The 12,892-nt window shown below is 42.0% G+C and overlaps 1 protein-coding gene across 5 annotated transcripts in view; it reads right to left on the bottom strand.

Annotated features, from left to right (window-relative positions):
* FRMD4A (FERM domain containing 4A) overlaps positions 1-12,892 on the bottom strand; it is a 520,746-nt gene that overhangs the window by 277,173 nt on the left and 230,681 nt on the right. The gene's annotated exons all lie outside the window — the stretch shown is intronic.

The following is a 12,892-nucleotide window of genomic DNA, read 5'->3' as shown; positions in this document are numbered from 1 at the left end:
TTATCTGGAACATTTTTTCCTGACTCCCATTCATCTCCTCCCACTGTCCTTCTCTCTCCCTCCCTTTATTACAGCCCCTGGACAAGCCAAGTTCCCTCCTCCTGGCCATTGCACTTACTCTTCCCTCTGCCTGGAACTCTCTTTCCCCCACTAGAGGCTGGTGGTGAATATAGGACTTCTCTCAATGGAAAGCCATATGGATCACCCAGTCTAAACCACATCTTTTACCCTACTACCTCTCTTTGCCCTCCTAGGCTGCTTCACTTTGCTTTATGGCATTGCCCATCATTGGATACAGTACAGGTTTGTTTATTTTCTGCTACCCTGTTCCACACAAAGGGACTCCCATGAAGGTGGGGATGGGCACGTTTTGTTCTCTGCTTTATCCCCAGTGTTTGGACAAGTATCTGGCATATCACAGACACTTGTTGAAAGAATGACTTCATAGAGAATTCAATTGAACTATTTCTTCACTGACTATTGGCTGTGTGTCTGCCCGGTGACATCACTGGAGAGACACTGCAGTCCCTTAAAGAGACCACTAGGACGGCTAAGACTGATCACGTCACTGATCAGGATTGAGATTCAATCAATGCACCTAGGATAGGGCTTGAACTTGATCACTGGGACAAGAGAGAAAGAGATGTAAATGTCATAGGAAGAGTTTCCTCTAAGGACAGTTTTTACAATCAGCCAAAAGCACTTGTATGCTTCCTTTTGCATATAAAGATTCAGCCTTGCTAATCTGATCAGTTCCCACTTAGAGTTCCTGTTTATTCAGATCATTTCCCCAAGAAAGTTAATTTCGGCAAGAGGAGAATGCCAATGTTTTTTAATCTTATGCCCTCTTCATTGTATGTGTACATGTACACTCAGATGTGTTTGACTCTGTGCAACCCTATGGACTGCAGCCTGCCAGGTTCCTCTGTCCATGGGATTCTCCAGGCAAGAATACTGGAGTGGGTTGCCATGCCCTCTTCCAGGGGATCTTCCCGACTCAGGGATAGAACTTGGGTCTCCTCGCTGTAGGAGGTCTCTTTAATGACTAAGTCCCCAGAGAAACCCATTTTTAGTTTAACACTATGAAACTGTCCATTGTGGGGAAAGGTGTTCTTTTGTTTGTTTTTGTAAATATAAAACAGTATCTGTAGGTGTATCTGATTGATTGAAAGTGTACATGGTAAAAATTGCTGCTCAAGGAAATAACTTTGTATTTCTTCCATTTGGGCATCTGGTTCAAAAAAGAAATTCTTGGATGCAGAGATCTGAAAACCAGAGTGAAGGAGTATATTCACTTTTGACCTGTTTCTCCTCTGGCATTTTGGGCATTACTGAGAGTCACGTGAAGAAATAGAAGAGCAGAGAAAGCAAGGCTGTATGTCAGGGAACGTTTCTCAGTCTGTGATCACAGATCCTCAAAGAGGCGATCAAAGCCTCCTTGTTGGAGTCATTTTCAACCAGACTGGTCCAGACACTGGAGATGTAGGGAATAATCCTGTCTGGACACCTTAGCGCACAGGGGAAGGAGGGGTGAAGATGATCTAATTGGTTGTTCCCTTTTGTAGTTGGTATTGATTAAGGCCAAGGGAATACCCAGAGCAACTCTTGCCCATAGTAAAAAAGCAACACAAACTTATGGTTTCCAGGGGGTAAGGGTGGGGTAGAGATAGGGAGTTAGGGATGGACATGCACACACCGCTATACTTAGAATAGATAACCAACAAGGACCTCCTGTATAGTACAGGGAACTCTGCTTAATGTTATGTGGCAGTCTGGATGGGAAGGGAGTTTGGGGGAGAACGGATACATGTATATCCGAAACTATCACAGCCTTGTTAAATAACTTGACTCCAATATTAAAAAAAAAAAAAAAGTTAAAGCACACACAGACACAAGCAACACAACAGCAGTGCCAATGACCAGCCAGTAACTTAGAAGCCAAAAGTAAAGATCATAAACCTGGATACTGATTTGCAGGCTTTTTAATGCCACCTCCTCTAAACAGTAGATAAACCACAATATTTTCTTTGTGGCCTCCCGTTGCTATTGAAAACAGTTTTGACTCTAGCTGTAAGAGAGGATGTTTTCCTCACTCATAGCTCCCTGAGTGCACGGATCTTCATGTGTCTTCCTTGACTTAGGCAATTTCCTCACATAGATAAATAAGAAAAGTGTCCTGAGAATGTACACAGAATAAAGGGAATAAAGACATCCAGAGGCACCACTGAGCACCAGATAACTCCAGAACAGAGAAATAAACAGCCACTGCAGGGTCACTTGGAAATTTCTGTCTTTACTCCTACTTACTGAATCCCCCACCTTTCCAAAGAATTCAAAGAGTTCAAAATAAATCTCTATTTATGATTTCTATTTATAATGATGTCCAATGTCATTCATCATCCTCTCCCCTAGCATGTAAAATCATCTGTTTAGAAAGACCAGTTCCATGATAATGGAAATCTGTTCAGGGTTCTATAACAAGTACCACAAACTGGGTAGCTTATAAACAACAGAAATATATTTCTCAGAGTTCTAGGGGCTGGAAGTCCCACATCAGGGTGCCAGCTTGGTTGGGAACTGGTAAGAAAGTTCTGGGCTACAGACTGCCAACTTTCTTCTGTGTCCTCACATGGTGGGAGGGTTCAGGATCTCTCTGGGATCTCTTTTATAAGGGCACTAATCCTATTCATGGGGGCTTCACCCTCACGACCTAATCACTTCTCAGACACATCACTTCCTAATACCATCACATTAGAGGTTAGGTTTCAACAAAGGAATATTGAGGGAATAGAAATATTCAGACCATAACACTAGATTTACCCTATATTCATATCTGCCCACGAATTTCTGCTTGAAGATTGATTTTTACAGCATCCTGTAAATCATATATTGGTATTTTATTTTCTCACACCACTGAAGAAGTAAAAAATCTGAATTTCAACTGGGTTCAGTTGGTTTCTTCCTTCTTTCTGGATACAAGGAGCAGCAAGATAATTTGTACTGTCTGCTCAGTTGTATGGATTGTAATCCACCAGGCTCCTCTGTCCATGGAATTTTTCTGGTAAAAATACTGGAGTGGGTTGCCATTTCCTACTCCAGGGATCTTCCCAACCCAGAGATGGAACCTGTGTGTCCTGCATTGGCAGGCAGATTCTTTACCACTAGCACCACCCAGGAAGCCCAAGGATAATTTAAAAATAGCTAAGCAATATCGTCAGTAGCAGGAAAGGATCAGGAAAAGTTTAGTTATTCCATTAGGCTGTCTCTTAAAAGTGAAGCTAACATGACCACAAATGTAAATGCTCTGTAAACTCTGTACATGTGGAGAGAGGTCAGCATGGAAGACAGGTTGTAACTTCCTAACAACACATGAAAAATGAACACAATTTGATTTTTAAATTCTAAAATAGTTGGCAGTGTTAGAAGTCCAAGAAATTTAAGCTTTTTTGGAACATGTACATTAAGCTGGAGATCCTAAGAAATGAAATTGATTTTTGGAATTCCTAGTATATTTTTAGAGTACATTTTCACAAAAATTGTGTTCAGGATTCAAAATGATAACTCAATAATCTATTTTATTTTTATTTTTTATTTTTTTGTTTTACTTTATTTTTTTTTAATTTTTATTTTTATTGGAGGCTAATTATTTTACAATATTATATTGGTTGGTTTTGCCATACATTGACATGAATCCGTCCCGGGTGTACATGAGTTCCCCCTCCCAAACCCCCCTCCCACCTCCCTCCTCCCCTTATCCTCCCTCTGGGTCATCCCCGCATACCAGCCCCGAGCATCCTGTAACATGCATCGACCCTGAACTGGAGATTTGTTTCACATATGATAATATACATGTTTCAATGCCATTCTCCCAAACCATCCCACTCTCACCCTCTCCCACAGAGTCCCAAAGACTGTTCTATACATCTGTGTCTCCTCTGCTGTCTCGTATACAGGGTTATCATTTGCATCTTTCTAAATTCCATATATATGCGTTAGTATATTGTATTGGTGTTTTTCTTTCTGGCTTACTTCACTCTGTATAATAGGCTCTAGTTTCATCCACCTCATTAGAACTGGTTCAAATGCATTCTTTTTAATGGCTGAGTAATACTCCATTGTGTATATGTACCAAAGCTTTCTTATCCATTCGTCTGCAGATGGACATCTAGGTTGCTTCCATGTCTTGGCTATTATAAACAGTGCTGCAATGAACATTGGAGTCCATGTGTCTCTTTCAATTCTGGTTTCCTCGGTGTGTATGCCCAGGAGTGTGAGTGCTGGATCATATGGCAGTTCTATTTCCAGTTTTTTGAGGAATCTCCACACTGTTCTCCATAGCGGCTGTACTAGTTTGCATTCCCACCAACAGTGAATGATCTATTTTAAAAAGTAGAAATTCATCCAGAAGAAAAAGGATGGTTCTATTTAACATATTGTTAGCTGATCTCACAAGTGAGTCTGTTTGTCTCTTCTACTTACAAAAAAATAAAATCCTGAACTGTGAATTTGAATCAATGAAAATCCAATTCTTTACACAAGTGTTTGGATTGGCATTTGCATCTTGGATTGAGGCAAATGATCTCAGGCATTGTTTTTAACCTGTGGAATTGAAAAATAAAGACTCTGGGACTCTCCTGGTGGTCCAGTGGTTAAGAATCCTCCTGCCAATGCTAGGGACACGGGTTTGAACCCTAGTCCAGGAAGATTCCACATGATGCAGAGAAACTAAGCCCACACCACAGCTACTGAAGCCCATGAGCCCTAGAGCTTGTGCTCTGCAACAAAAGCCACCACCACAATGAGATGCCTGAGCACCTTCACTCTGGTTCAAGAGTAGCCCGCCCTCGCCACAACTAGCTCACCCTCACCATAAAAAGCCCATGTAGCAAAGAAGACCCAGTGCAGCCAAAAATAGATAATTAAAAATAAACAAATACAAGACTCTTTTTGGAAGACTAATATTTTTTTTTAATTTTAGTGGCTCCATTTCATTTCTTTTTATATTCAGTGATAAATGGACATTATATATTTTCTTTAATATCCCATTCTGTGATTTCACACAAGCACTGAGGCCAGCAGGATGGCTACTCAGAGGATGTGTGGCCACGTGGCAAGGCAGGAGGTGTGAGCTTCTGGGAATGAGACCCTATCACTGTTGAGTCCACCCCAGGGCTGGAGGACCACGTGGGCACTCAGCCACTCAGAAGGCCCAGTGTGTATAAACTGCAGGGAAATTTTTCCAATGCCCTTGCCTCTTCCTTCCACTTTATCAGAGATGCGTAACAGAATAAGAAGAAGCAGGAGGCTCATTTGCAATAGTGTTACATGGAGTTTTTATGAAGCCATGCCTCTACTATTGTGCTTAGTTGCTCAGTCGTGTCCAACTCTTTGCAACCCCATGGACTATAGCCTGCCAGGCTCCTCTTGTCCATGGGGATTCTCCAGGCAAGAATACTAGAGTGGGTTGCCATGCCCTCCTCCAGGGGATCTTTCCAACCCAGGGATCGAGCCCAGGTCTCCCACATTGTAGGCAGATTCTTTACCATCTGAGCCACGAGGGAAGCCCAAGAATACTGGAGAAGGTAGCCTATCTCTTCTCCAGGGTACTTCCCAACCCAGGAATCAAACTGGGGTCTTCTGCATTGCAGGTGGATTCTTTACCAGCTGAGCTATCCGTTTCAAATATGATTGAGTGTTTGGTGACATATTAGAAATTGATTTGAAAGTAATTAGACATGCTTGAGATCCTTTTCTTCCTGCACCAAGCCATCCTGTTAGCCTCACATTTTATTTCCTTATTATTTGTAGAGTGTTTGGCTGCACAGCAAGCTGCACATTATTTGTGGGACAGTAGCCTGCAGCAGATTTTTATTTTTAAATTATGTTACCACTCAACACACAAAATGTAACTTTCCCTCATCCAGTAGTAACAGTGACAGCCCCATGCTTCACAATTTGTCCAGTCCATTCCTCTCCATGCGGAATAATTAGTGGGCTGTCTGGAAGACTACCTTTATATGTTCTCCAGGATGAGACTATGCTCCTGGGCTATAAGTACCTGCCCTTGGCATCAAGCCTGCCCACGCCTTGGATCCCCTGTTCACAGGAATGAGGCACATTTAAGGTTTTCAATGGTCAAGTCTGGAGGGATGAAGTGTCATCACTTCCACAGAGAAATCAGTTTCTGGAGATGAGAAATATGGTCCGCTATGGAAGGAGAACCCTGAACTGGAGAAATGGCTGGCAGGCAGCCTAATTCTACCACCTGAACGAAAAGAGGGGAGGAGACTAGAGCTCCCCAAAGTGGGAAGTCTAGGTTCTGATGTTGTCCCAAATGGGAACTGATGCCAACTTAATATAACCTTTGGCATTTAAATTCTCAGCAGGCACAATGGCAATGAGGTGCAGTGGTACAAAAGCAAGATCTGTGGTCAACCTCTGCAGATTAGAGTCTTGACTGAGCTACTTCCCAGCTCTTTAATGGGGCAAATTAAACTATACAATCTGTGCCTCACCAAGCTCATCTATTTTTTTTCTTTTTGGCCACACCACGAGACATACGGGATCTTAGTTCCCCAACCAGGGATCGAATCTGTGCCTCCTGTAGTGGAAGTCTGCAGTCTTAACCACTGGACTGCCAGGAAACTCCCTGCTGCTGCTAAGTCACTTCAGTCGTGTCCGACTCTGTGTGACCCCATTGACGGCAGGCCACCAGGCTCCCCCGTCCCTGGGATTCTCCAGGCAAGAACACTGGAGTGGGTTGCCATTTCCTTCTCCAATGTGTGAAAGTGAAAAGTGAGAGTGAAGTCGCTCAGTCATGTCTGACTCGTAGCGACCCCATGGACTGCAGCCTACCAGGCTCCTCCGTCCATGGGATTTTCCAGGCAAGAGTACTGGAGTAGCTTGCCATTGCCTTCTCCAGGAAACTCCCTAGCTTATCTATTAAATAGGGACCATATCTGCCTTATAACGGGATTAAATGAGATAGTCCATGAAAATCACACAGACAAGCCCAGTAATAATAAGCAAGGAATAAATATTAATAATACTGATCATAATAATTATTAATCTGGGCCAGGTCAGTGTGAGAATTAATCTTTTTCTGCAAGAAAAAGACTTTGAATTTCCATCAAGAAGAGATGAATGTGATAAAGCTGAATCTAAAACTTAGAGGCAGAGATGACCTTATGGTTGCACAGAACTATGTGTGTCGGGAGCACATCCGGCTAAAATCCCAGTAGGCTAAGTCCGGTTTTTACAGGGCAGATTTGACGCTGCCTCTGTCACTCATGGCAGCCTGCTTTGTTCAGAGAAAGTTCTCTGGATTTCCTGGCTTACGGGGCTCTGACTGAGAAACTTAACAGAGGGGTGATGAGTGAGCAGAGGGTAGGTTCCTGCCACTACTTGACTTCCTTGTTGAGTGTTTGATAATGCTGGTTTCTGCTAGATAAGCCACAGGGTTCCCTGTCCTGTGTGAGTCTTCCTAGGAATCAGAGAGGAAGCCGTCAGCTCCACAGGCCAATTGGTGCCTGTGGAGGCTGGTGAATGACCTATGGATAGTTTTGCAGCAAGGCTTGGTTTGTTCCTACCGGGTACAAGATGATTCTCTCTAATCAACTGTAAAATCCAGTCACAAACAGAGGATCACTGCAAAATATTCCCAAAAGGGGTGGGGGAAGAGCCAGACAAAGGGATTTCAACTTTAGGGTTTGAGTGAGAGAACACTTAATTATGGAACGTCACAGGGCAGAGTTAAGAATAATAAGGTAAATGGGTCCTTTAATTACCAGCAAATCCCAGCACCTGTGCTTTTTAGTCTTTGCCTAAATGATACCGGTCCTGGGAAAACCGTCTGACATTTTAACCTGAGACCTGAAGTGTGATGGGATCATTTAAAAGTCAGGGGAGGAGAGAAGGTTCGAGACAATTTAGTCTATCAGCATGCTGCCAGCTCCCAAGAGCCCGGGCTGCTGCTCAAGGCTCCACAGCTAAATTGAAACCAAGGGAGGTCTAGGATCCAGGTCACTTGACCCCTCACCAAGGCTCAGGTCGTTTGTTTATACACCCCCACTCACCCCTTTAGGACTGGGACGGCTCCAGCCAGGGCTGAACAAATTCAATCTCCCTCCGTGACGTATTTCTGCACCCCCAGGGGACTGCTGGCTGATGAATTCTCCAACCACTACCCCTGGCCCAGGAGCTAAGATTTCAGCACATTATTTCCCAAAATGGACTTTGACCACCACGTGCTGGCTGCCTGCTTCTCCCTGTGCTCCTAAATGCCTAGCACCCCTGATCACCACATATCTCACACTCAGGCATAATTGCCTGTTCTTGAGAAAGAAAAAATTTTTAAAAAAGACAGTGAAATAAGAACAAACAAGTCCAGAATTAAGAAACAATAAAGCAAACAGCGACTGACCAACAAACCTAACCAAACCATATGCCCCCCCTTGGAAAATCTTTTCTCCTGGTTCTACTACAACAAATTCCAAGTTCTGTGAAAGCAGTGACAAGGCCCTCTCTCCTGCCTCTGGTGTCCCTTCCCTGGTACACAGAAAGTGCTCCAAAAATGTTTGTTTAATGAATATTGAATGAATGCATTAATTGTAAGTAATGACAGATAAATCACACCCTTCCTATGTCTTTTCTTCTTTAACCTAAACATTTTTTTTCCTGTTTCTCAAAAGAAATGTTTCCAGACTCTTAATACCCTGAAAATCTCTCCTGGGCAAACTTCAGTTTCTCAGAATTCTGTTTATCTGATGATTACGCAGAGGCTACATTGTGCTTGAGATACAGAGTGCTGGCCGGTCTGGTTCACCTTCCCCACTATCAGACCTGTGATTCTATTGTTGTTCAGTCGCTCAGTCGTGTCTGACTCTTTGCAACCATGGACTGCAGCACACCAGGCTTCCCTGTCCTTCACCATCTCCCAGAGCTTGCTCACACTCATGTCCATTTGAGTTGGTGATGCCATCCAACCATCCCATCCTCTGTCATCCCCTTTTCCTTTTGCCTTCAATCTTTCCCAGCATCCCAGGGTTTTTTCAAATGAGTCAGCTCTTCACATCAGGTGGCTGAAGTGTTGGAGTTTCAGCTCCTGTATAGGTTCTACCAGTGAATCAGTACAGTTCAGTCGCTCAGTTGTGTCCGACTCTTTGCGACTCCATGAATCACAGCACGCCAGGCAAATATTCAGGGCTGATTTCCTTTAGGATTGACTGGTTTGATCACTTTGCTATCCAAGGGACTCTCAAGAATCTTCTCCAACACCACAGTACAAAAACATCAATTCTTCTGCCCTCAGCTTTCTTTTTGGTCCAGTTCTCACATCCATACATGACTATTGGAAAAAACCATAGCTTTGACTATATGGCCCTTCATCAGCAAAGTGATGTCTCTGCTTTTTAAATATACTATCTAGCTTTGTCATAGCTTTTCTTCCAAGGAGCAAACATCTTTTAATTTCATCACTGCAGTCACCATCTGCAGTGATTTTGGAGCCTCAGAAAATAAAATCTGTCGCGACTTCTACTTTTTCCCCTTCTATTTGCCATGAAGTGATGGGCTCAGATGTCATGATGTTAGTTTTTTGAATGCTGAGTTTTAAGCCAGCTTTTTCTTTTTCACTCTCCTTTTTCACCCTTATCAAGAGGCTCTTTAGCTCCTCTTTACTTTCTGCTATTAGGGTGGTATCATCTGCATATGTTAGGTTGTTGATATTTCTCCTAGCAATCTTGATTCCAGCTAATGATTCACCTAGTCCAGCATTTCATGTGATATACTCTGCATATCAGTTAAATAAGCAGGGTGACAACATAAAGCTTGGTCATACTCCTTTCCCAATTGTGAACCAGTCCATTGTTCCATGCCTGGTTCTAACTGTTGCTTCTTGAACTCCTTAAAGGTTTCTCAGAGATGGGTAAGGTGGTCTGATATTCCCATATCTTTAAGAATTTTCCACAGTTTGTTGTGGTTTGTACAGTAAAGCTTTAGCATAGTCAATGAAGCAGAAATAAACGGCTTTTTTTCTGGAGTTCCCTTACTTTCTCTATGATCCAATGAATGTTGGCAATTTGATCTCTGGTTCCTCTGCCTTTTCTAAACCCAGCTAGTACTTTTGGAATTTTTTGGTTCAGATACTATGAAGCCTAACTTGAAGGATTTTGAACATAATCTTGCTAGTACCTGAAATGAGTTCAATTGTTCGGTAGTTTGAACATTCTTTGGCACTGCCCTTCTTTGGGATCGGAATGAAAAGTGACCTTTTTCAGTCTTGTGGCCCCTGCTGTGTTTTCCCAATTTGTTAATATATTGAGTGCAGCACTTTAACAGCATCAAAGGATTTCAAATAGGTCAGCTGGAATTCTATCACTTCCACTAGCTTTGTTTGTAGTAATGCTTCCTAAGGCCCACTTGACTTCACACTCCAGGGTGTCTGGCTCTAGCTGAGTGACCAAACCATAGTGGTTATCCTGGTAATTAAGGTATTTTTTGTGTAGTTCATCTGTGTATTCTTGCCACCTCTTCTTAATCTCTTCTGCTTCTGTTAAGTCCTTACCATTTCTGTCCTTTATCATGACCATCCTTGCATGAAATATTCCACTGATATCTCCAATTTTCTTAAAGAGATACCTGGTCTTTTCCATGCTATTGTTTTCTTCTATTTCTTTGCATTGTTCATTGAATAAGATTATCTCTCCTGGCTGTTCTCTAGAACTTTGCACTCAGTTGGGTATATCTTTCCCTTTCTCCTTTGCTTTTCACGTCTCTCCTTTCCTCAGCTATTTGTAATGCTTCCTCAGACAACCACTTTGCCTTCTTGAATTTCTTTTTCTTTAGGATGGTTTTGATCACTGCCTCCTGTGCAATGTTATGAACCTCTGTCCATAGCTCTTTAGGCTCTTTCTCTACCTGATCTAATCCCCTGAATCTATTCATCACCTCCACTGTATAATTGTAAGGGATTCGATTTAGGTCATACCTGGATGGCCTAGTGGTTTTCCCTACTTTCTTCAATTTAAGTCTAAGTTTTGCAATAAGGAGCTCATGATCTGAGCCATAATCAGCTCCAGGTCATGTTATTGCTGACTCTATAGAGCTTCTACATCTTCAGCTCAAAGAACATAAATAAATATGATTTCAGTATTGACCATTTGGTGTTGTCCATGTGTAGAGATGTCTCTTGTATTGTTGGAAAATATGTTTTCTATGATCAGGGTGTTCTCTTGAAAAAACTCTGTTAGCCTTTGCTCTGCCTCATTTTGTACTCCAAGGACAGTCAGATTTGTGTATGTTTAAAAGTTTTCTTTCAGTTTTTCAATACATAAGGATAAGTTTCATTGTTTTTGTTTATATTTTGGATGATTATGGCCAATATGTATTGCCTTCCCCCTGCCATCTCTTTCCCAGGGAGCACTGAGGCATAGACAAAAAAGAACTTGGCATCCCCAGGGACTTGGGCAACAGACGAGGGGGAGGCAGGTGATGAGACAGACGTGGAGGAAAAACTCATTTATGTAAACCATCAGGTGAGCTGAACTCTGGAAATACAGGAGCAAAATATAGAAACATCACCCTTGTAACTGTGTAGGGAAATAAAGAATCCTTGACAGCTCAATAACTCTTATGCAGAAATTAGCAACTGCCAGAATCACCCAGGATTGAAAAGAAAGCTTAAAACTATTATGAATGAATGTCTAAAAGATGTGATCCAAAAAAGCACTATGGGATTTGGCAAGGACCTGTATGCAGGGTTAATTAAATTTTCACACTTTGGAAAAAATATATGAGTCCTACGTATCCCTAAAATTCATCGATGATGACAGCACCCAGGGTAGTGAAAACTATGGAAGGAGGTCTTGAAAAAATTCTAAAAGAAATTCAGTTTTAGGGACTCATTAAGCTGATTTCTTATATCCAAAGGACTGCTGGAACAAGAAACAGATCCCAGTGAGGTGTAGACAATCCAGCTTCCAGTTCTGCTGGTCAGCAGGACAGAGGAAAGTATTTATTTTCAACATGTGGACATCAGATTTCGGAGAAAAATCAGAATTATTTCCCTCAACAAATATCTGAGGATCCACTTTATTCATTTAATTGCTGGAGAAGACAGGCTTACTTTTAGAGCTAGAAAAACTGGGTTCTCAAAGTGTCCTTGCCATCCATCAAAATGGCACAAATAATGAATGCTGGAGAGCATGTGGAGAAAAAGGAAACTTTCTACATGGTTTGTGGAAATGTAAATTGGTGCAGCCACTATGGAGAATAGTATGGAGGGTCCTTAAAAAACTAAACATAGAGCTACGATATGATCCTGTAATCCCACTTGTGCACATATATCTGGGGAAAAACATAATATTATTTGTAGCACTATTCATATTTGCAGCACTATTCATAACAGTCAAGACATGGAAGCAATCTCAATGTCCACTGACAGATGTGTGGATAAAGGAGAAGGGGACGACGGAGAATGAGATGGCTGGATGGCATCACCAACTCTGTGGACATGAGTTTGAGTGAACTCCGGGAGTTGGTGATGGACAGGGAGGCCTGGCATGCTGTGATTCATGGGGTCGCGGAGAGTTGGACACGACTGAGCGACTGAACTGAACTGAACTGAACATATCATATAGATATGCACACACACACATATATATGTATACACACACATACATACATATAAAATGGAATATTACTCAGCCTAAAAAAGAGAATGAATCAATGCCATTTGCAGCAACAAGGATGCAACTACAGATTATCATACTAAGTGAAGTCAGACAAAGACAAATATTGTATATTACTTATATGTAGAATCTAAAAAAAAATGATACAAATGAACTTATTTCCAAAACAGAAACAGATTCACATACACAGAAAAAAAGTTGAT

Source organism: Moschus berezovskii, chromosome 15, assembly GCF_049115385.1.
Source record: "Moschus berezovskii isolate FMDL1 chromosome 15, NW_MosBer_1.0, whole genome shotgun sequence".
Taxonomy (NCBI): Eukaryota; Metazoa; Chordata; class Mammalia; order Artiodactyla; family Moschidae; genus Moschus; species Moschus berezovskii.
This window is presented reverse-complemented; position numbering and strand designations above follow the sequence as displayed.